Below are 26421 nucleotides of genomic sequence, written 5' to 3' on the forward strand. Positions count from 1 at the left end.
TTTAACTTCCATCTTATTGTTAATTTCCTGTTTTTTGAAGTCATATTTCACTTAGCAAAGATATTACATTACTCCTTATAACTGTCATATGTCTTCAGTTTTCCAAAATCCAGTAGACCATCAACCTCATGGTTGTGTATGCATTGTCTCATAGACGAGAAAAACGGGTAATCAGGCACAATGAAATGTTTTGAAATAGTTATGAAAGTTACTGTTTTTTTTAATATAATAGGAAATGTAATATATTTACAAAGCCATAGTAAATGAACAGGTTGATAAAAAAAATGATTATGCTAACATTTGTGTACATTTTTTGTCTACATAAACTAACAACATAATAATATGTTCCTATTTGGAAAAAAAAGTCCAGACTTGTTTTACGTATAAGGTATAACGGTAAAAGAGTCCATGCATTGGAAAATATACTGAAATATTATGTACATGCACGTATGAGAAAAATATAATTTTCAATATTTTTTTATTTTCCAAGAAAATGAGTGTTTGAAACCATATGGATTGACCTGTAACATATTATAATACAGTAGATTAATAGTAAGTCTAACAAGCGGATCCTAATGATGTACTACTAGTGGACTAAAACCAAAACCGCTTTACTGCGTTCGCATATTCGGTACTTGAAATGATAATCTTGATTTGACCTACATTTGATAAATTTGTACAGAATCTATTATTATACTACTATTATTTTTACAGTATTTACTATTATCATTGATTCTTAAAACTTTAAGCTTTTTGTAATTTACATATTTTGTTATTTTAAAATTTGGACCAAAAAGAACCTATAGTCCAACGTGAGAAAATAAATATATTCTACTAAAAAGTAACCTAAATATCAAGGTGATTCATACCTAATACTCACCGTGCCTAATATGCTCTCCCCCGCCTTTACTCTGGCGTTTGTTTTGTGGTTTTAAAGATCAAAACACATGGTTTTTGTAAAATCAATAACAGGTTAGTAAAACGTTTAAACTCTGCTTAGGAATAATGTAAATATGTTAGTCAAAACGAAAATGACTATATTGCTTATGTTAATAAATTAGCAAATACAAATTTGAAAAACATATTTACATTGCATTGTTTCGGTCGACAAAACAGATTTTGTTCGACAAGTTGTAAGAAAACCATTGAAACAGTCGGTTCAACTATCATTGCAGTTGTTTAAGTAAGTAATACTACAAAAACTTCAAAAGTTGTAAGTACCTTTCAAAAGAGATGGATGCATTTTAAAGATATTTTAAAACTAAACACCATTTTCTAAAAATCAAATCCTTCGAGGGAGTGCAGAATTCTTAAAATTTGGATTATTTTTTTATGTATAGGGGCATGCTTGATAAACATTTTCTTACAATTTTGACTCAATTCGACAGTTTTCCGCTATGTTATAGAAAGTTAACGTTGAAAGTTGAAAAACTGACAATTTTTTTGTAGGTTATTTCGGTTCTGGGGTTCACAAAGTTGACTTTTTCTACTTTTGACCCACCAAAGTAACTCATTCTTGTACAAAATTTCGGATACCTAAAGTAAATCGAATCGTAGGAAAATATTATAACGTGTTTGCAGTTACAACAAAAAAAACAGACATCATCGAAACACTTATACCTTTTCATCTCTGCATTAATGTTAAAAAACAGTTATGAAAATAAATTAACAACGTTGCGCTGCAAAATGCGTTTTTGTTCTATGGTTTTCCGGAATATAGCTCATAGAAAATACATAAATAAACCCATTCAAAACACGTCGGTTGACATTTTTTAATAGAATTAATAATTGCCACAAAAAATTTTGAGTACGATGGTAATCAAAAATTAGATAAATATAAACCTAATGCACCTTAATTTTAAATACGTGTTCATGGTGCCTAATTTAAATTTTTGATTTGGTGTTTTTTAAACACATTTTTAGTTCAAGTTTTTTTGTATCTCGCATTTTTACTTTATGAAATAAAAAATATTCGTATGGCGTATTGACAGTGATTAGGCCCTATAGCTTTACTTTATTAAATATAAATAACATTTTTGAAAAATTATCGGTTATATGCAGAAGTTAATATGCATTATATGCAAGGTATATACATTTTTTCGAAACAAATTTAGACTAAATATAAAAATGTAAGCATATGCCAATGTTGATTTTTTTTTTTAGTTTCAATTATTTTTTATTTATAAAACATAAGTCTAAAAAAACTTATCAAAATTGACCATGTATCGAAGAAAAACAATACCGGTTTACGCTCTTACGCAGCTATATTAAAAAGCTAAAAGCTATCGTGTGAACAAATTTCAACAGACATTATTATATTTTAGACCAAGCTATATTTTTTTTAGACAAACACAGCGTGCATTAACAATATTTTTGAGCAAAACTGATACTTAAATATTTTTTAATAAATTTTGCTACGAGTATTACAATATATACTTAGCCCAAGATGAGGGTTTTATAGCAAAATAATCTTTTATATAATCAAAACACGACTTTATGTTTTACAATTTATTTACTCGATTTATCCCTCGAAAAATATGGCAGGTCTACTTGATATACGACAGTTATGTCTAGTCGAAAAACATAAAATAAAATGTAATACCAAAACCTCCTCATCTCGACCACTCCGGAGGCGGCTGAGCATCTTATAAATTGCATTTATGTTTATTAAATTTTCCAGATAAAAATGAAAATTTCCTGTATTTTATTATCATTAATCTGCGTAAATGTTTTGGCAGATATAAGTATAAGTATATATTTTCATACTTCCACACAACGTAGTTAAAAATCTAAAATAAAATAATATTTAACTTTTTTTACAGCAGAATATATAAAGACCGTTGAAAATACAAGTAAGTAATATTTTTTAAAATCATCCAGACTAACCTCTTTTTTCATTTTACTATACTTATATATACCTATTTTTTAAAAATATTTTCTACAGACTTGCAAATACAGGAAGCTTCTAACTATAACGATGATTCTATAGGAAGTAAGATAATAATTTATATTATACTAACATATAATTATTGTTGTTCAGTGTTTGCCAAATTGTCAAACTATTTTTAAATCAAAATTTAATTTATTTTTATATTTAAGAGAACGCCGCACATGTAATTCAACAGTATAAAAGCACGATTTAACTTTCTTGATATAGCGGCTATAAAAGTTGTGTAACAGGAAAGTTACCTATATCACCTGAAAATTAAGAACTTTATCTGTGTCTTTAAGTTAAAGTTTTGTAAACATTTTCAACACCCCAATTTTAATAAATGGCATCCTCTTAAAGTGGTAGTTTTGACATGGATATGTCATATGACCGGAGGTCATTTTGAAAATAAAGTTAAGAGTATCCTCACTTCATGCAGATACATCAAGTTTAAGGATGTATAAAGATATAAAAATATATAACGATAGTCAAATAAACTTGTTAGGTAGGCACTTATTTACTGACGAATCATAGAAATTGGTTTATGAGAAATGAGTATTATTAAATGTTGACAGTAAATCGATTAAGACCACATAGTAAAAAACTACTAAAAAACATATGACCAGAACATATAATTAAGACTATCATCATAAATCGCAAGGAGATTATAGATGGGAAATAATCATATAATTATCAGGACATATCCATGTTTTGATGTATCTGCATGAAGTGTAGATAATCTTACCTGTATTATATATTCGATTGGATATTATGCATTATAGCACATATGCCCGAGGCGTCATTGAAAATTACTATAGTTTACTATGAGCACATTTAACTCTAGGAATCGACTACTTACCACCCCCTCTCCACGACAGGGGGAGTTGCTTGATGTATGGTGTATTTTTTTCTAATGATTTTCATGTTAATTTTGATTTTATTTGGAACTTTTCTAAAGGCCAAACCTTTATTTGTTTATTCTAGATGGATTGGAGCATTTAATTACAGTCATGATACATGAAGATCGCTATAATATAAGTAATAATAATTATGTGATAACAAAAAAAAAAAAAAGTAATGTATGGACATTTTTCCGCATTGACAAGATTCCGCAAATTTTTTCCGAAAAAAAAAAACAAGAAATTCTATTCTGATATCACTTATAAATTATTTTGTATTTTTGTACAATGTAATTTACAGTAATAAGTAGATATTATGAACCAAGTTTCTCAAATATTAGACTTGTGTGCCCCCCTTAAGCATGTTCCTCATATGATTCAACGATTCGCCGTAGTCGACGACCAACCACTTCTGTTGAAGTGCAGCTTTCGCCTATTAGTTTCCATTCTTAGTTTAACACATGTTAAATTCACATTAGTTTTAGATAAAAATTCGGCAATAACGCTCTCTGATAAGCCTGCTCTTTCTGCAACTCTGTCAATAATGAATACAAGTCCGGATGTGCTTTTCCGACGACAATATTGAACCCATTATGCCATCCCTCGCTTAGATTTTTGGTTTTGTGATCTCCAATTAGCGCGTCGTCGTACTAATTCTACAGTACTGGTAAATAGTGATTCTGCCTCTCGTGGTTCGACCGAAACGTAAGTTTCACCAAAATATTGAAGAATTGGCAGGAAATCATCGTCAACTTCATCTTCTAAAATGTGGAAAACCCCAGAAACTTGCTCCACTGGAATAAAAGCCAATGCTGCTATCATATGTGTCTGCAGACGATTGGTTTCAGACATTGGCGTCGTTATATTGAATTTGAAGGCCCTTTTCCTTAATTTTTCGGTAAAGTGATTGCTTCAGGTGGAAGAAATAGCAAGTCATCTGAACACCAGGAAAACCCGCTTCACAAGCATTCAATATGGCTAACTCAAAATCGGATATGATTTTCGAGGCCCGAAATTGTTAATTCCATATTCTTTGATCGGCTTCACACTCATTGTAATTTGGTAGATGTTCATGCGGAGACTTATCGACACCTTTAAAAAATTATTATTTCGGCACCTGGAATTGATCGTTGCACTCCTTCGAACGCACTCTTCGACACCAGCAATCACGCAGCACCATAATATCGCGAGTGATTGTAAACGTATCCATCAAGAAATTGGGTTTTCGGAAAAATGTCCAGCGGAAAAATGTACCCCAATTCTTATTTTATCTTATTCTACTCCCCCATATGATTCAATACAGCCCATGTCATTTCATAAGGTTTCAAACTTATTTAATATAATAGAGCTAGCCATTTTTTATTTCGAATTTCTAACACACAAATATATTTTTTTTAACGTTTCTACTCTAGACTATACTAATAAGCTAGAAACTAGAAAATTAAATTCAATATCATTAATTTATGTATTTCTAATTCCAGAAGATATGAATCTCATGTTCACTGTACCGGGTAATAATTATAATCGCATTTTTTGGAAATATTTCCACAGTCGTTTGATAATCAATAAGTATACATACAAAGTTTTTGCTTTAATTTCAGAACTTGCAGAAACTCATAACTTTGACTATCTACATGGTAATCAATTCTCATTTTTATATAATTCAAATTTTATATTTATACTGATTCACACAGAATTATATGTATAATATTGGTTTCTATTACAAGAAAATATTTACATACAAGTTTATTTTATTTTAAAATTTAGATTCCATAACGACACAAACATGTATTTTGCAACGGACAATATTTCTGACAATAGGTGAATACAATTTTTTTATTATTTTAGTACACAATTTTTAAAGGTCAATAAGCACCATGAAACGTGAGTTTGAACAAACTACAAAAATATCAGGTAATTACATTTATTAGGTATTTCAAACAAATGTTTAAACAATTTCAAACAATACGGAATATAATTAGGTTCATCAAGGAATATAAGCTTACAAGAACTTTTGTGGAATACAAAGGACAATATAAATTAACATAAAGAATTAGATTATTTTAAAATTTAGTGTGAAGAAAGATTTCATTTAAAGTCTGCATTGATTAGTCGGTCAAAGAAATCTGATTTTTCGAGTGACTGTTATGGATAATTATAATAACTGGGTTTAAAAAACTATTTAATCGTTTTATATTTATGTTACAGGTATTCCTATGCCTGCTGATACAACCAAAAGTTAGAAGTATATTTAACTCATGTCTTGTTTGAAAGATATAGTTTGCTTTATGTATTCTTTTGTTCATTTAATAATTACAGTAAAGTAAACTTTTAGTTGAGGAGACATAATAACTTATCTTCGTATTTAGTAATCAAAACCCTAAGATTGGTTTTACAGCATTCTTTCATACTCATACCTCATTGCATCGTTCTTTCGAACATATATCTTTCGCAGCTGTTGCTGCCCTTACAAAGTTATTCGTTAGTTATAAATAGAGCTTATAGCTTGATTGAACAATACAATTTTCTTTATATGTTATTTTGTTTACACAATAATAACAATAAAGTAAAATTTTAAAACACTTAAATGTGATAGCCAATTAAATACAAAAAACAAAATAAATAAACATAAAAAATTAGATTATTATAAAATTCAGTGTAATGAAGGCATTAATTCAAACATTGCTAGAGAATAATGTTATGTTAATAATAAATTTAGCTTCGATTAGTTAGTCAAAGTAATCAAGTGACTGTTATGGATAAATACAACAACTGGGTTCAAATAACTGAAAGATATATTTGAAAGATACAATTTGCTTTATATATTCTTTTTTTCACACAATTAGTTCACAACTTTTAGTTTGGGAGATATTATAATACATAACGACTTTTATACTTACGGTAATATTTTGAACAGCGTTTTTTAACAATACATTATTCTCATGAATTGCTTTCTGATTCTTTCTACTTACTGAACCTAATTTTTTTCTTTATTTGGCTCATCTCTATGGTCTATCACTGTATGTAGAAAAATGTCAATTTTTTTATATTTTCTAGGGACCATAATCCGCTCTTGCCCGATTACGTTCTTCGTGGTATTCCACTCCATCGAATTTATATTACTAAAGATGACTTAAATACAGTAGCTTACAGGGCCTGTATGTTAATACTTGATTTTGCATTAACTTACTTGTCAAATTAATCTAATTTTTAAAGTTATTTTTATGGATAAATATAACATTCGGGTTTGATTAACTTTGTGTGTATAATTGTTTTTATATTTTTGTTACAGGTATTCCAGCGCATGATGATGGATATAAACAAATTTACAGAGCTACTCGTTAGTAGTAAATAGAACTTATGGCTTGTTTAAAGATACGATTTGCTTTGTATATTTTTTATTGTCCACACAACAATTGAGTTGGGGGAGATTTCTTTTAAGGGTTCTAGAATCGAGTAGTCATTTAGCTCCCTTACCAAACAATGGACTACATAATAATTGAACGAATACATAATATATTTTGAGCCTATGCACTTTTGACTAAAATCTGATCTCTGTTTTATTTGTTCACCCCTTCTGTGCTCCTTATATAATAATTACCATAACTTTTTGTGTTCCTTTCCACTCTGTTTGTACTTATTACGGTGTTTAATTTAAAAATATCGAAATACATACGAGTATATTAATAAATATCATATTTTCAAACCAGCTCTTTGTACACTTATGCAGGTACTGAAACTTTAAAATTGACCGAACTTGGAAAGGCGAGAAGACTTCTTACTGGAAATACTATAATAAAAGTACTAACTCAAAAATTAGGTGATTATAAATAGATTTAATGTTATTTATTTTTTAATACTATCTATTTTTTATAGCATGATTTATTATAAATAACACGATCAATTTATTTTTAACGAATTTTAATTTGTAGTTTTTATTTTTTGAAACACGTTGGTTTAAAATTTAACCAAAATACATATTATATAAAATTGTATTATTTGTTTTATTTACGTTTAATAATTGTGCACAAAAAAAAAATAGCGACTAATAAGCTAAATTTATCAATTTATAACAACTATTTTTTTTTTTTTTTAGCTGAAATCGTCCCGGTTGACATACATCTTGTCTTTTTCTACAATTTGTAGTTTGATAGCAATGTGGATGAGTTTAAAAACTTTTTCAAAAACGTATTATAGTATACATCAGTTTCTTTGTGTAGTTTATGATAAAGCCTTTAATGCTGTAAAATACGTAGAATTTGAGAGCAAGTATTGGCAAGTGAATGTCAATAAAATTAGTAGTAAAATAAAAGAATTAAATGTACAGCTACTCGACGAGTCCCTAATTCCACGATTTGAGAAATTCAAAGATTGACATTTTAGGCTGGTAATCAAATGTATATTTCTTTAAAATTATAAACAAATAAATAAATCATTTTTGCCTATTGCACTAACATCTGGATTGTCAATTAATAATATAATGATATATAAATTAATAATATTTTTTCTTAAATAAACAGTTTTTATTATAATCGTTATATACACATATTTTGATGCTTAAAAATTATTATTATTATTATTGCGTACCTATGGTTTTATTTTGACCGGATTAGGTTTTATGGCTTGAATTATCAACAGACCAATATTCAATTTTATAAGAACCTTAAAAAACAAATAGAAACATGGTTTTAGCCATGTTCGACAAAAAAATATTTTCAATTTCAATCTAAGAAAATGAGTGTCCTACACCAGATGGATCACACTGTAAAAAATATTATAATACAGTATATTAACCGTGAATCCAAAAAGCAGATTCCACTGTGCTAAATGTTGTTGGCCTAATACAAGTGGTGTGTGACAATTATCATATTTTAATATATTTAGCTTCTAATTGAATTGATTGTAGTAAATGAGTTGTGTTACTTGTATTGGCGCCGTCTTAGAATATTCATTTTAACTCTAACAAGGTTAGCAGTTCATCGCGGTCATCGTCGCGTACACTACCTTTCTCAATTCTCGCGACGGATTTTATTCTAGTTCTTCTAGTTATTTTAGTTCTTGGAAATGCATTCACGCTTTTGTGTAAAGTTTTCATTTCAATCATACGAAAGTTACTATCTTAAAACTGCTAAAAATTGTCAAAATGAATTGGTTCACACAATTATCAAGTGTTCGGCTCCAGGCACTGCACGACCTTTGTGACCTCTGGAACGGTAGACTAGATAAAGCCGCAATGCCACCTAAGAATAAACCTCTTATCGACAATCAGTCCTCCACACACAACATTTCGCAAACATGAAGTCCAAACTTATTTAACGTACAAAGGATGAAATTTAAAACTGTCCTAATATTGAAAAATATATTAAACGGGTCATAATCTATTTTTTTTTCGTAATAAATCAACTAATTAAAAAAAAAGTCCAATACCTTCATGGGATTATCCACTTAAAACATTTTACTTAAATGATTTTATATTTATGCAGCAAGTCGCTTATTTGATCAAAAGTGGTATTCGTCTTGGTAATCGCTTATTGTCCATTCTTTGGAGTATGATTTTTGTCATTATTTTACATGCCAGCGATAATAGCCTAATCGTTTTGTTCCCTTTGTATACATACATCGAAGTATAATTGAAAGAGTTCAATACATTTCAAATATATTGCAAATCTAAATCGAGAATAAAATAATACCGGATAAAATTAATGCAAAACAATTGTCAGACTTCAGATTAATTTAATTGCTGAATAACACTTTGAAAAGCGTAAATCAGTGATGGTTTATTGAAAAGTTTTTAATTTTTGTGCTTTCTGGGTAATTTATTATGAGTTAAATTTTCAGATAGAAGTTATTCAGTTTTTTTTTGTTTTAGCTGTGGACTGAACGTAGTCGTTTTTTACAAAAATATTCGTAGTTTATTGCTGCTTTATTTATAAGTCCATACTTATTTTACGTATAAGGGATAAAGAAAAAAAATAGTCAATGTATTGAAAAATATAGTAAAATATATACATGCAAGTATGAGAAAAAATAATTTTTAAAAATTTAATATTTTTCAAGAAAATAAGTGTTTAAACCAGATGGATCAACCTGTAATTATTATTATAATACAGTAGATTAACGGTGAGTCCAAAAAGCGGAGTCTACTGTGCTAAATGTTTATGTATATTTCAATGTATTCAGCTTCGGTTTGAATTGATTTTTAGCATTGTAGTGTATAACTTGTAGCACTTGTTGTGGCGTAGTCTTAGAATATACATATATTTTAACTCTAACATGGTTGGAACACTGAACACATAATATATGTTGATGCAAAGTTCCCTAATATATACAGGGTATAATATAAAGTTCTACCAAGCTTGAAATGAGACATTGAGTACAATAAATGGTAGTCATTTTTTTTTTATTTAAAAATTAATTAAAATAGAACTCGCATCTCATTAAAAAAATAGTCATACGAAAAAAATTATTTCGGAATTTATTATTTTGGTATCTGGCCACATTTGCGTCTACCGAGTGGCCACTGAGTGGCCGGCATGTGACCGAAACCAACATATGGCAAGTGACACATCATTATCAGTTTGAATTTTATTCTCAATTCAGAGGCTTCCTTAGAATTATTTTATATTAAATTATCTGCCGCATGTGCCATATGTTGGTTTACGTCACATGCTGGCCACCCTGTGGACGTATGTGTGGCCAGATACCAAAAAGTCACGTTACATATCAATTCAACAAAATTTCTTCTACCGATTTCAAACCTAAAATAATTTTTTTGTAAGACAATTTTTTAATGAGATACGAGTTTTATTTAAAACATTTAATTTTAAAATAAAAAAAAAATGAATACCATTTATTGTACCCATAGAGCATCCTGAATGTCTCATTTGAAGCTCGGTAGAACTTTACATTACACCCTGTATATATTTTGTATGTATACTTTATATACATATTTACAATAGATAGCGATGAACAATATACGTATTTATATATATATATATATATGTATAGTATTGTTTTTTACCCGAGAAACCTATAAAATCAAATAACACGTTAATAAAAAATAAGTTTTAAAAATAAAGTGTTTCATATATTCTAATACTCACCGTGTGTAACATGCCTCATCACCTCTACGATTGCTGTTGTTTTTGTAAATTCAATAGCAGGCTAGTAAAAATTTAAACTCCTCTAAATAATGTAAATATGTTAGTTATCAAAATAAGACTATGCTGCTTATGTTAATAAATTCGCATAAACAGTTTTGAAAAACATATTTACATTGCACTGTATTGCTCGACATAACAGATTCTATTCGAAAAGTCGTTACCAAAACCTTAAAGCAGTCGGGTTTAACTATCGTTGATATTGTTTAAGTAAGGAATATTCTCAAAACTTCAAAAGTAGTAAAATTGTACATTTTCAAAATATTTTTCTAATTTTCTAATTTTTTCCGCATATAGACATTCGATTACATATAATCCACTTGTCCTATTTCATTATACATCAAGATCATAAGTAAGTAATACTATCAGACTTCAAAAGTTGTAAGTACGCTTTTAAACAAATATGGGTGACCTTTAAAAACGTTTATCTAAGAATAATTTAAAAACGATATTCTATATTTAGTATACTAAACATTTGCATCCATGTTTCTTTATAATGTTTAATCAATTTAAAACCAAATACCATTTTTTTAAATTTAATCCTTCGGAGAGTGAAAAATAATTGAAATATGGATTTGAGGATATTTGTGAGTACAAGCATGCCAGAAAAATATTATATTACAATTTTGACTCAATTCGATAGCTTTTCGCTATGTTATAGAAAGTTAAAAATTGACTGACAATTTATTTTTTAGGGTTTTTGTGGTTCTGGGGGTGGAGATGTTGACTTTTTCCACTTTTGACCCACCAAAGTCACCGAATCACATTCGATTTCTATCCATCTAAGAGTATCTAAAGTAAACCGGGTCATAGTCAAACATGGTACCGTGTTTGCAGATACAAAAAAAAAACACACACCATAGGAATACTAGCTCGGCATCGATGCTAAAAACAGATTTGTAAATAAACTAACAAGTTTATTTTTCTGTATTGCCGAAATATGGACAAACATAATGTTTTTGAAATTTAAATGACTATTTATGATGAAACATTTTTTTTAATTGTATCTTTAAAATACACCTCAAGTTTAAGCTATTTTTCATCTTGTACTTTTATTAATTTAAAATATAAATTTTCTAAGAACGTTTCATCCAAATCATTATTCTTTTTCGATTATATCATAAAAATAATTGCAAAAAAAGCCATATGAATTGAGAGCAACAAGCATTTTGCTTAGTCAAGATTTGCAATAGGAAATTTAGTGTAAAACGTATTCTTAAAAGATAACTATAAAAAAAAAAACAATACATCTTAAACAATTTTGAAACCAAAACATTCTCATCTCGACCACTCCGAAAGACCCGAGCCTTATATACACAATACATCTTAAAAATAAAATGTTTGCAATTTGCAAGGCTCTATTAAAGGTTTTCACATAGGTATTACATATCATATTTTAACACCACGAGGATACATTTTTAATTCTCGTTCCGCGTACGCCTTGATATCACTTGAAATTGTTTTCGTTGCTAACCCAAAAATAAACACACAGTTTGTAACGATGATAACCACGGTACTCGAAATGTAGCTGATGATTATTTTATGTTGTGGCCAAAGGTTTTTTAGTCGTTTTTTAATAATTGGCCTTAATCGATTTATTGGCAAAACATTCACTTGGTTATTTTGAATCAATTTAACCATTCATTCAAGCTTGTTCGTTGTGAAAACAACACATAGTTAAAAAAAATTAACATCCCCGCCACCATTCCCAGCCCCATCCCCATCCCCATCCCTATCCCCACCCTCATAAGAAGGATATATAAGGTTATAGAAGGATATATCTGTAACAACTGTGAATAAGTGTGCAAGTCGATTTCAGTGATTTTAAAAGGGAGCGATTTTAAACTTTGACCAGCTGCCATAAATCGCTACTTAACCAATAACTCACATCTCTCTCAAGGTTTACTTGTTGGTCCAACGAGGTAGACATTTATCCGAGGTGTGCTAAACGTCCTGGACTACATCGTAGCGTACTTAAAAAATGTTGACCAAAATTCTACTTGCACACTTATTCACTGTTGTTATAGATATATAAAGATACATTTTCGATGTCGGTGTCGATTTTTCCGGTCAGTTGTGTTCCAAAGTAAAAACAAATACTATACATTACAATACGAGACAGTCAATGATAAGAAATCGCGACAAAAGTATGCCCCCTGAAATCATAGTGGTTGCCTATACATCTTAGACTATCTTATCTTATCCTATCTCTCCTATCTTATCGGATAAATCAGCTGATTTTTTTGTTATGATAACCGGAGTCGATTGTAAATGGTGTCGATTTTTCCGTGCATGTGCTAAGACAAAAAAATGTCAATATCCCACACAAGTAATTGAAATTAACTCAAATAATCCTAAAAAACATCAACTAGATAAATAAAAAAAAAACTATTTTTCGGTTAGATTAAGTTATCCCACATCTCTAGTCAAAAATCATAAAATATATATAAAAAAAGAAATTTTAAAACCAAAACTTTCTCATCTCGACTACTCCGGAAGACCCGACTTATATAAATTGAATTTATATTTTTTTTTTTCTAGATAAAAATGAAAATTTACTATGTTTTAATATCATTAATCTGCGTAAATGTTTTGGCAGATATAAGTATAAGTAAGTATTTTTTTTATACTTAAGCACACAACGTAGATGAAAATCTAAAAAAAATTAATATTTAGCTATTCTTTACAGTGAAATATATAGAGATGGTTGAAATTTCAAGTAAGTTATATTTTATAATCATATAGACTAACTTTGAGAGTTTTTAAATTTCACTAATTTTATACATACCAATTTTTTTTAAACATTTACTACAGATTTACAAATTCGGAAAGCTTCTAACTATAAAGATGATCATATAGAAAGTAAGATAATAATCAATGTACTAATATATAATTGTATTACAATGATTGCATAGGTGTCAAATTACTTGTAAATAAAATATAAGTTTATTTTTATATTTAAGAGGAGGCCGCCCATGCATTTTTACTATGAGCTCACCTGACTCCAGGAATTGGCTAATTATCCCAATAAGGGTAGTTGCTTAATGCATGGTGTAATTTTTTCTAATGATTTTTTTTTATTAATTTTTATTTTATTTGGAACTTTTCTAAACGTCAAACTTGTATTTGTTTGTTTTAGATGGATTAGAGCATGTACTTACAGTCATAATAGATAAAGATCACTATGCAATGAGTAATAATAATTATGTGATATTAAAAATCTTGGTTATAGAAGAAATGTACCTATAGAAAGAACAATAAAATATATTTTTGACCCTTTCACTGCCATTGTGTTTTACACACTGCAACACGTCCCAACCGTCACTATACTGGTAACCTGTACTTCTTCATTTGATTGTGGCATAATAGCACGTCCAGGACAGTGAAAGGTTTAAGGCTAATGTTCAGGGATAATAATCTTATTTCGTCTTATTCTACTCCCCATGTGATTCAATACAGCCATTGTTATTTCATAAGGTTTCAAACTTATTTAATATTATAGAGCTAGCCATTTTATTTCGAATTACTAACACACATATTATTTTTTCTTAACTTTTCTACTCTACTTTATGATAGAATAGAGTATTAAATTCAATACCAACAATTTTTTTATTGCTATTTTCAGTATATTTAAATCAAATGTTCACTGTACCGGGTAATACTTTTTTAACATATTTTCACATAGTCGCTTGATAATCAATAAGTATATACATTTTTCGCTTTAATTTCAGAACATGCAGAAACTCACACTTTTGAATTACTACAACGTAATCAATTAACACTTTTATATCTTTCAAAGATTTATATATTGTACATATTGGTTTTATTTTCAAATTTAGATTCCATAATGACAGAAGAAAATAGATTGCAACGGGAAATTTTTAAGATAATAGGTGAATATAAAATTATCAGTTTTTTAATAAACAACTTTCTAAGGCCAATAAGCCCCTTAAAACGTAAATGTAAACAAACTACAAAAATATTAGATTGTTACATATCTTAGGTTTTTCAAACACATCTTTAAACAATTTCGAAGTGTACTGAATATAATTAGGTTCATCAAGGAATAATAGGTCACCAAAAATTTTGTGGAAGACAGAATTAATACACATAAAAAAATTAGATTATTATTAAATTGATTGTGAAGAAAGAATTACTTCAGACGTTACTACTTGCTAGAGATTAATTTTATATTAATAAAACATTTTGCATTGACTTATTGGTCAAAGTAATTTCATTTTTCGAATGACTGTTATAAATTAATATAACAACCGGGTTTACGTAGCTGTATTATATTCTTGTTTCAGGTATCCCTGCTGATAAACCCAAAATTCGTAATTACGAAGTTATTCAACAGTTATTTAATATTAATACTATGTTTAGCGTTGATTAATTGAAACTGTTATGGATAAATACAGCAAACTGAGTTTGAATAACTAAATTATTTTTAAAATTATTTTTACAGGTATTCCAGCGGCTGATGATGAAAACCAAAGTAATTACAAAGTTATTCATTAGTAGTAAAATGAACTTATGATTTGTTTAAACGATCAAATTTTCTTTATACATTAATTTGTGTTTTCTAAAAAACTTAGTATATTAGGTAAATATAAAAATACAAATTGAAAGATAATAATTATTACAGGATAATTCTATCTGGATAACACAATCAATTCATTTTTAGAGAAATTAAAATTTGTTTGTTTTATTAATTGAAACTGTTATGAATAAATACAACAAACGGGGTTTGATTAACTGTATACCTGATTTGCTTTTTTGTTATAGATTGTACACCGCAAGATTATGAAAACAATAATATTTACAAAGATATTCGTTAGTAGTATAAAAGACGTATTACTTGCTTGATTGATAAAATTTTCTTTATATATTTTTTGTTTACACAATATTGACCAAAAAGTAAATTTTTAAAACACTTAAGTTTGGAGAATTAATACAGAGTATAGCTGTAGCCGCCAATGATTGTGCATAATTGTTATCACAGATTTTATTAGTTCAACTATGTGAAATATAAGTCAACAATACGATTTTTCAACACAAAAAATAAAAGTATAATTATTTATTTTTGTAATAAATGCTCAAAATGTTGTCGATTCGTATCCAAACAAAGTGATAACTGTTTTTTACCTTATCAGCTATTACCTTTTTCAAAATCGTGTCCAGTAAATTTGAACATATATATTTTATTTTATTTTTTTTAAGTGTCTACATCAAATATAGGGGTTTTATGACCTCGTTCTTAAGGAAGCCACAAAAATAAAAATCCATGACTGTTAAAATCAGGCGATCTTGCTGGCCATTGTTACCTTCGCTTTCGTACCCATCCATCAAATTTCAAATGTATTAGATAAGTATTTTTGTTCAGTTTTCGCATTATAGGCTGGAGCTCCGTCCTATTGCCAAAATATATTTAGCCGCTTCTGGAGTGGTAAATTTTCCAAAAGTGATGGTAAATAATTTTTCAAAAACCCTAGATATTTCCTAGCATTAAGATTATCTTGATAAAAATAAGGACCAATTATATGACAGTCAATGATGCCACACCACACATTGACGCTTAAACGCACTTGTTAAGTTTTATTTTGCAATATACTGTGTGGGTTCGTTTCGCTACAGAAATGTCTGTTGTGCGAATAAACAGTACCGTTATTATAAAACTTCGCCTCTTCGGTCCACAATATATTTGACAAAAATGACGGTTCTTCTTCCAATTTAATAATTATTTTGGCAACATACTCAAGACGACGTTAAAATCACTAAACTGCAAGTGCTGAACATAAATGTATCTGTAAGCATGAAACTTATTTTGTTTCGCTATACGCTGTACAGATGAGTAAGTTAACCCTAACATTTCCTTAATGAAAATATTAAATAACTAATGTTTCACTTTTCTTATATATTTTTTTAGTAGGTACCTGAAACGGCTCTCAGTGATATTGTAGGCTGTGCGCTAAGGTCGGCTAATACTGCTATTCGTATTGTCAACATTAGTTTAACTTATTTGTCTATTTACATTTGGAAAAATAAAACTACCCGCAAATACCATGTTATTGTGAAGTCACGCAAACATGGAGTAATGTGGACATGGCCGATCCTATGAGATATTAAGTGGCCTATGATAAAAAAATTACCCTGTATGTATACATATTTGTAGTATTGTTATTATCGCAGAAACCTATAATGCCAAATAACATGTTTATAAAAAAATGTAATGAAAATAAAGAGATTCATACCAAATACAACCCGTGTCCGTATGCCCCACCGCCTCAACGATGGCTTTTGTTTTTGTTATTTCAATAACTGGTTCGTAAAAATTTAAACTCGGCTTCCGAATAATGTAAATATGTTAGTCAAAACAAAAAAATGACTATGTTGCTTATGTTAATAGTATTCGCAAAAACAATTCTGAAAAACCTATTTACATTGCATTGTTTCCGTCGACATAATAGATTCTATTCGACAAGTCGTAAAAAAACTCTTGAAGCAGTCGGTTTAACTATCATTGCAATTGTTTTAGTAAGTAATATTATCAAAACTTCAAAGGTAGTTTAATTGTACACTTTCAATATAACTTTCTAATTTTCATATTTTTTCAGCTTATAGACCTTCGATAATATTTAATCCATTAGTCCTATTTCACTATACATCAAGGTCATAAGTAAGTAATACTATTAAAATTGTATATTAAATCAATTTTCATACCAAATACCATTTATTAAAAATTAAATCCTGCAAAGGAGTGCAGAAATATTAAAAATTTAGATTTGAGGTTATTTGAGTATAGGGGCATGGCTGATAAACATTCTTTACAATTTTGACTCGATTCAACAGTTTTTCGCTAAGTTATAAAAAGTTGAAAAACCGACAACCTTTTTTTAAAGATTTTTTTTCGTTCTGGTGGTGAAGAAGTTGACTTATTTTACTTTTGACCCTCCAAAGTCACCAAATCACATATAATTTCGGATTTCTAAAGTAAATTGGGCCATACTATATTATGGTAACTTGTTAGCAGATACAAAAAAAACACACATCATAGGAATTCTACTAGCTCGGCATCGATGCTAAAAAAAATAGCTTTGTAAATAAACTAACAACGCTGCAAAACATGTTTTTATTTCACTGTATTGCCGAAATATGGACAACCAAAACTTACTTAGAAGTAGAAACGTATTCGTAATTTAAAATTAAAAAAAACATTGTTCGTAGTTTCTTGATGCTTTGTGTATGTTAAAAGTTTTCATCAATACCGCACATACTCTAAATAAACATTATACCGAGTGATCCATCTTATGTAAGACACATATTTTACACACTGTACCACTTAGTTCACATGGGTGCTTGTTATTTATTGTTCGTAATCACATAAAAACATGTTAATGCAAAGGTCGATTAACTATATATACATACAAGTTAGCTAATATGTATTATATACAGGGTCCGGCAAAAAAACCTCCCTCATTTCGAAATGGCACTGTATGAGTTGTGGTGGTGGTACAACAGTGGAGGGGGTATCGATCGATAGCTGTATACATGCCATTTTCTTATGACCTTACCTAAACCAGTTTACTAGGAACCATGATAAGGGAGAAGTCTGGTTCCAACAAGACGGTACCACAGGTTACACTTTTAACTTTCGAGAATGGCCATAGCTCTTCGTGTCATTTCCGGTGTAATGGCAGCCACTGCCTGTTCGATTGCCTTCTTAAGTCGCCAAACCACAAGGGGATAAATCAAGTGACCTTGGCGGTTAGGTGATGTCTCCTCGCAAAGAGAGAAGACGTCCAGGAAACACCTCTCTCAAGATTGCTAGGGAGCGCCGCGAAGTGTAACCTGTGGCACCGTCTTGTTGGAACCAGACTTCTCCCTCATCATGATTCCTAGCAATTGGTTTAGGTTAGGTCAGAAGAAAATGGCATGTATACAGCTATCGATCGATACCCCCTCCACCGTTGTACCACCACCACAACTCACACAGTGCCATTTCTAAATAAGGGAGGTTTTTTTGCCGGACCCTGTACATGATTTTTTTTTATCAGTGCAGGAGGAAAGGTGGAGTGTAGTATTTTTTTTAACTGCCGGAATTTTCCCAACCCACTTCATTTTCCACCCTGTTTTCTAAACTCTCATCACTTAAAAAATACTTGTCCAAAACTGGTTATCAACCATTCAAATTTTTTGAACGTTTTCTAAATTTAAAAAGCTTATGGAATATATGCGTTACCGTTTAAGTTTAAAAAGGCGCTTTAAAGAAAAACTAAGTAAGGAAGAGGTCGAACTAAAAAAAATTTGAAAAATTAAGATTTGGTACAATGTATAAAAACAACATAAAAAAAATGTAATTTCTTATTTAACCCTATGAGATATTAAGTGGCCTATGATAAAAAAAAATCACCCTGTAATAATTACAGGGCCTGTATGTATACATATTTGTAGTATTGTTATTATCGCAGAAACCTATAAAACCAAATAACATGTTTATAAAAAAAATGTATTGAATATATAGTGATTCATACCTAATGGCTAATACTCCTTATGTCTAATATGTCCCCCCGCCTCAACGATGGCTTTTGTTTTTGTAAATTCAATAACTGGTTAGTAAAACGTTAAAACTACGCTTAAGAATAATGTAAATATGTTAGTCAAAACGAACAATGACTATGTTGCGTATGTTAATAAATTCACAAAAACATATTTATATTGCATTTTATAGGTCGACATCATATAAGCAATTCGACATACCTAAAGTAAATCGGGCCATAGTAAAACATGTTATCGTGTTTCCAGGTACAAAGAAACACACATAATAGGAATACTAGCTCAGCATCGATGCTAAAAAACAGCTTTGTAAACAAAATAACAACAATACAATATATTGAATTTTAAATGCACTACCATGATGCAAAATTGTATTCAAATTTTTGATTTTGTATCTTTAAAATACAACTCAAGTTCAACCTATTTTTCATCTTGTACTTTTAATTAGTCTTATAATAAAAAATAAACTTATATATATATAATTCATTATCTAAGGACTTTTTCGTCCAAAACATTTTTCAATTTTGATTATATCATAAAAATGTTGGAGTTTATTTTAAAGAGTCGGATTGAATTGAAATGTATAAAAAATACTTATCTGGTATGCCCGCACACGTGAATTGTATCAAATAAAAATTAAATCCGTTTCCCAACCCCCTAGAGGGGGTTTAAGTTTTTTTAGTTTTTTGGGTGGGGCAGTAAAACAGCTATTTTCTAATGTATTTAAATGGGAAAACCTGTTTCACTATCCCACACTTTACATTCAAAGGATCTATGAAAAGGTTTTTTTAGTTGCATTTTATTTTGTACATTGTCAATCTAGTAAAATAGAAGTATAATATAGCTTTGAAATAATATAATCTATGAAGTATAAATAGTTTGTGTGAGATTGCTTTAATGGAAGTATATAATACGTAAATATTAATTTTATTGAGAATAAGCGATTATAATTTAAACTATGGAGTACAAACGATTGGGACATGAATCGTCGACCATTCCAACAAAATATAACAAGACATTGTATATGTGTTATTTGGTCCACTAAGTTTTTGCAAAAAAAAAAAAACCAGTACAGTGGGGTCGGTGCATAGTGGGGACGGAACATAGTTGGTCGGGGCATATTGGGGATGGGGAGGTCACAGGTATACAGGAATTTTTAAATCTAAAAGTGATAAAATCACTTTCGAAAAAACGTCGATGCAAATCGGTAGTTAGTATTTTCAAGCCAGTACAGTCCAAACCAAGCACAGAATAAACCAGCAAAGTTAGAAAGTTTCAAACGAAGGTTCTGTATTTACAAATGAGCATCAAAGCGTATATTTGAAAGTGATTTTATTCAATTTTATCACTTTTATTTATAATAATTCCTGTAAACCTGTGACCTCTCCGTTCCTAAAACTATATTTTATATTTGGTATATTAATAATATGAATCCCTGTTTCATTATAATTTTTATTTTAAATCAATTTAAAAATCAAATACCATTTTTAAGAAAATAAATTCTGTGGGGGAGTGTAGAATTATTGAAATTTTGATTTGAGGATATTGGTGTATAGGGATATGCCTGCTAAACATTCTATTACAGTTTTGACTCAATTCGATAGTTTTTCGCTATGATATAGAAAGTTAAATATTGACCGACAATTTATTTTTAGGTTTTTGTGGTTCTGGGGGTGAAGAAGTTGTTTGTAAAAATTGACAATTTATATCTTATTATTTTAAAACATAAAAGATTATAACACAAACCAAGACTTTGTACGGAAATGAAAACGACGTTTTAAGTGAAATTTAAAATTTACAATACAAATAAAGTGTAACAATTGTATAGGTACTTATTATAACTAACGAACATAATACTAACACTTTTTTTAAATCATCTTGAAATAATTAACAAAAAATTACAAATAAAATCTGTACTGATTTAGGAAATATGTATTTTCTCAAATAGTGATTTAAAGTTAGTAGGATCCGGTTATAATATTCTGTGCTGTAATCACTAATCACAGTAATGTTGTCTATAAGAACCAGTTAAAATGAATTGTAATTTATATGTTGTCTATTTTTGGATATAACTATGAATTTTGAATATGTTTGTCTAAGAATAATGAATAAAACTTTATTTTATATTTGGTATATTTGTGGTGAGCGCTGATTTGAGGATATTAGTGTATAGGGATATGCCTGCTAAACATTCTATTACAGTTTTGACTCAATTCGAAAGTTTTTCGCTATGTTATAGAAAGTTAAATATTGACCGACAATTTATTTTTAGGTTTTTGTGGTTCTGGGGGTGAAGAAGTTGGCTTTTTTACTTTTTGAGTTACCAATCACATATAATTTTGGATACCTAAAGTAAATCGGGCCATAGTAAAACATGTAATCGTTTTTGTAGATACAAAAAAAACAAACATTATGGGAAAACTAGCTCGGCGTCGATGCTAAAAAACAGCTTTGTAAATAAACGAACAACGTTGCTATAACGCTGAATGTATCCCCGGGAAAAAAACACATAAAGATAATCCACAAAAAATTGAACTTCAGCAAAAATTTTAGTACATTATTCTCAATTTGAAAAGTTTATGAAATATATGCGTTAAATTTTAAAAGTTGTTATCAGAAAAACGTGAGCTGGAAGGGGGTTAAAACAAAAAAAAAATAAGGACAAATTGAGACCCCATTGCATAAAAACACTACGTAAAGAATAAAAATAATTTCTTATTTAACTCAGTAAGATATTGAGTGGTTTAAGATAAGTTAATCACCCCTATATTATCACATAACATAACAATATAAATAATGTTATTTCACCCTTTTAGTCATACAAATGCATGCAGAACCCTTATAACTTGTATTATTAATATGCATTCAACTTGCGTTATAAAGTTTATTTCAACCTTATGTTATTACAAATTGTTAACGATTTGTTTTTCTACATTATACTTTACAATTCCTACTTTTTCTATAATTTTATTTTCTATCTTTAGGTTTTTTCGTTAAATTGGATCAGAATAAAAGTAGAAATTACAATCTAATTCGAAGTGTATATTATTATAAAACTATTCGATTACTCAAATCTTTAAAAATACCATTTTTAAGAAAATAAATCCTGTGGGGAAGTGTAGAATAATTGAAATTTTGATTTGAGGATATTGGTGTATAGGGATATGCCTGCTAAACATTCTATTACAGTTTTGACTTAATTCGACAGTTTTTTATTAAGTTATAGAAAGTTAAAGTTGAAAGTTGCAAAACCGCCAATTCTTTTTGTAGGTTATTTCGGTTCTGGGGTTCAAGAAGTTGACTTTTTTTACTTTTGAACCACCAAAGTTACAAAATCACATATAATTTTGTAGATAAAAAAAAACACACATCATAGGAATACCAGCTCGGTATCGATGCTAAAAAACAGCTTTGTAAATAAACTAACAACGTTGCTATAACGCTGAATGTATCCTTGGGCAAAATATCACCTAAAAATTATCCACAGAAAATTAAAACTCAGAAAAAATGAACCCCACAAATAACGTCCCCGAGCTCCTAAAATGATTACTTAAGTATTACTGACAAAGTGATGAACTCACAGATATTGAAAATATTGTCATCATATTGTTAATTACCATATCATGGGTATCTATGGTAATACATTTTCATAGACAGACGATTAACCCTAAACGAATCCAACCTAATATTAAAAAATAATTTTCAATCAAATAATAATTGTCATTAGTTACAAAGATTTTATCGATACTTGTATATGTATCTGTAAACACTGGACCTTATTTCTCTCTATTTTTGCCTTACTTTATCAAATGATGATATTCTTAACCTTTCTTACACATCAGGCCAAAATTAATTTTTTAATAAAAATTATTACTAGATGTTTTAATTTTTGTTGTGGTTTGGTTAAACTTAAAATTTACTACCGTCAAAATTAATTTTCAGATTTTTTTCCCCTTAAGGAAAAAAGTTTGACCAATGTCAAATAATGTCCAATTCAGGGTAATGATTTCATCGTGAACCACTGAATATTTCATAGGGTTTAATAAGAATGTGATCTCAACTGTTCATATTATTGTTTTTTACCCCTCACACTTAAAGAGTCAGTCTTAGGTTTATACTTTAATTTTAATAAGGGTTAAACGTTGTATACATAAAAACGATTTGTTTGTTAAACAAGTGTTTTGTGCTATAATTATATATTATAAATAACAATTCACACCGTATGCATAGGTACTTGTTGTGTTATTATTCTGAATCACATAAAAACATGTTGTTGCAAACTCAATAGTATCACCATACAATTTTCAGTACTCATATACTTTATATATATACATAAGTTATATTCCGCTTCAGATTAATGTAAACAAAATGAATCCCAGAAATAACGTCACCGAGCTACTAAAATGGTTACTTAAGTATTACTGACAAAGTGATTCACACTGTATGCATTGGTGCTTGTTGGTTTATTATTCTGAGTCACACAAAAACATGTTGATGCAAAGTTACTGTTGATGCAAACTCAGTTATATTCCGCTTTAGATTAATGTAAATATCGAATGTTGCTTGTGTAAATAAATTCGCATAAACAATTTTGAAAAACATTTCTAGATTTTATTTTTTTGGACGACACAATAAAGGCCATTCGGCAAGTCGTAAGTAAACCTTTGCAGCAGCCGGTTTGACTATCGTTGCAGTTTTTTAAGTAAGTAATACTACCAAAATGTCAAAAATGGTAAAACTGTAAACTTTTAATATGTTTTAATAAATTTTAATTATTTTTCCGCATTAGACCTTCGATAACATTTAATCAACTATTCCAAGTAATACTATCAGACTTCAAAAGCTGTAAGTACGCTTTCAAACAGAAATAGATGAATTTTAAACACGTTTATCTAATAATAATATACAAAATTATAATTTATTCTTGTTATATTAAACATATAAATCCAAATTTCTTTAAATTTTTTTATTTTAAATCAGTTTTAAAACTAAATACCATTTTTTTAAAAATTAAATCCTGCAGGGAGTGCAGAATTATTTAAATTTGGATTCAAGGATATCTGAGAATAGGGTCATGCCTGATAAACATTCTATTAAAATTTTGTCTTAATTCGATAGTTTTCCGCTATTTTATAGAAAGCTAACGGCAAAAGTTGAAAAACTAATCATTTTTTTTTTTTAGATTTTTATCGGTTCTGTGCGTGATTAAGTAGACTTTTTCAACTTTTGAACCAATCACATATAATTTCGGGTGTCTAATAAAAATCGGGCCATAGAAAAACATGGTATCGTGTTTGCAGATACAAAAAAAACACACACCATAGGAATACTAGCTTGGCGTCGGTGCTAAAAAACTGTTTTGTAAATAAATTAACAACATTGCGCTGCAATATATGTTTTTATTTTACTGCATTGCCAATATATGGCTAAACAAAATGTACTTAGAACGTGTTGTTATTTTAAAAAAATTTACCATTATTCGTAGTTTCTTGTTGTTTATGGTAAAGTTTCATCTATACCGCAGATACTCTAAATAAACCTTATACCGGTGATCCATCTTATGTGAGATACATGTTATGTAGTTATTTGTTTAAATACCATATTAAATTATTATAACATTCTATATGTGTTGAAAACTATAGTAGAATATCAAGCACTTATAATTATAGGAAACATTTTTCATCCAAGTCTGCAACCACGAAAGACATTTTCATATCTCGTTGAAGTACCAAATATAATTTTAATAATAAACAAATTATCTACTGGTTTGCATTTCTTCAATAAATGTAGACTAAAAGTAAATATATAAGCACAAGCCAATGTTGATATTCTGTGGTATCAATTATATATTAACACAAGTTAAAATTAGTATATAAAAAAAAAATGATTACCATTATCAAAATTGTTAGTGTATCAAATAAAAGCCGGATCTTTAGATTTTTTTGTACTTTTGACCCAATCACATATAATTTCGAGTATCTAATGAAAATCGGGTCATAGTCACACATGGTATCGTGTTTGCAGATACAAAAAAAACACACACCATAAGAATACTAGCTCGGCATCGATGCTAAAAACAGATTTGTAAATAAACTAACAAGTTTATTTTTCTGTATTGCCGAAATATGGACAAACATAATGTTTTTGAAATTTAAATGAGCATTTATGATGAAACATTTTTTTAAAATTGTATCTTTAAAATACACCTCAAGTTTAAGCTATTTTTCATCTTGTACTTTTATTAATTTAAAATATAAATTTTCTAAGAACGTTTCATCCAAATATATTATTCTTTTTCGATTATATCATAAAAATGTTTGCTATAAAAGCATGGATTGAGAGTAACAAGCATTTTGCTTAGTCACGTTTTGCAATGGGAAATTTAGTGCAAAACGTATTCTTAAAAGATAACTATAAAAAAAAACCATACATCTAAAATAATTTTAAAACCAAAACGAGAATGTTAATAATTGGCCTTAATCGGCAAAACATTCACTTGGTTTTTTTGAATCTATTTTACTATTAAAGTTTGTTCGTTGTGAAAACAACACATAATTTAAAAAATTTAACATCCCCGCCACCATTGCCAGCCACATCCCCATCCCCACCCTCATTAGAAGGATATATAAGGCTATAGAAGGATATATGTGTAACAACTGTGAATAAGTGTGTAAGTCGATTTCAGTGATTTTACAGAGGAGCGATTTTAAACTTTGACCAGCTGCCATAAATCGCTACTGAATCAATAACTCACATCTCTCTCAAGGTTTACTTGTTGGTCCAACGAGGTAGACATTTATCCGAGGTGTGCTAAACGTCTCACCTAACCACTACGATTTCGTGGGGCTATGTCGCGATTTCTTATCATTGACTGTCCCGT

At 29.1% G+C, this 26421-nt stretch overlaps 1 protein-coding gene across 1 annotated transcript in view; it reads left to right on the plus strand.

The window, feature by feature from the left end:
• The first annotated feature begins 13836 nt into the window (after positions 1–13836).
• Positions 13837–26421, plus strand: part of LOC126839858 (uncharacterized) — a 43263-nt gene continuing 30678 nt past the window's right edge. The window contains exon 1 of the mRNA XM_050575276.1: positions 13837–13850. The gene's annotated coding sequence lies outside the window, so the exon portion shown is untranslated. The remainder of the gene's footprint in view (positions 13851–26421) is intronic.

This window comes from Adelges cooleyi, unplaced genomic scaffold, assembly GCF_023614345.1.
Source record: "Adelges cooleyi isolate 19-005CV unplaced genomic scaffold, UGA_ACOO_1.1 ACOO_flye_CR_arks_rails_tigmint_CR_PRNA_308, whole genome shotgun sequence".
NCBI classification, from domain to species: domain Eukaryota; kingdom Metazoa; phylum Arthropoda; class Insecta; order Hemiptera; family Adelgidae; genus Adelges; species Adelges cooleyi.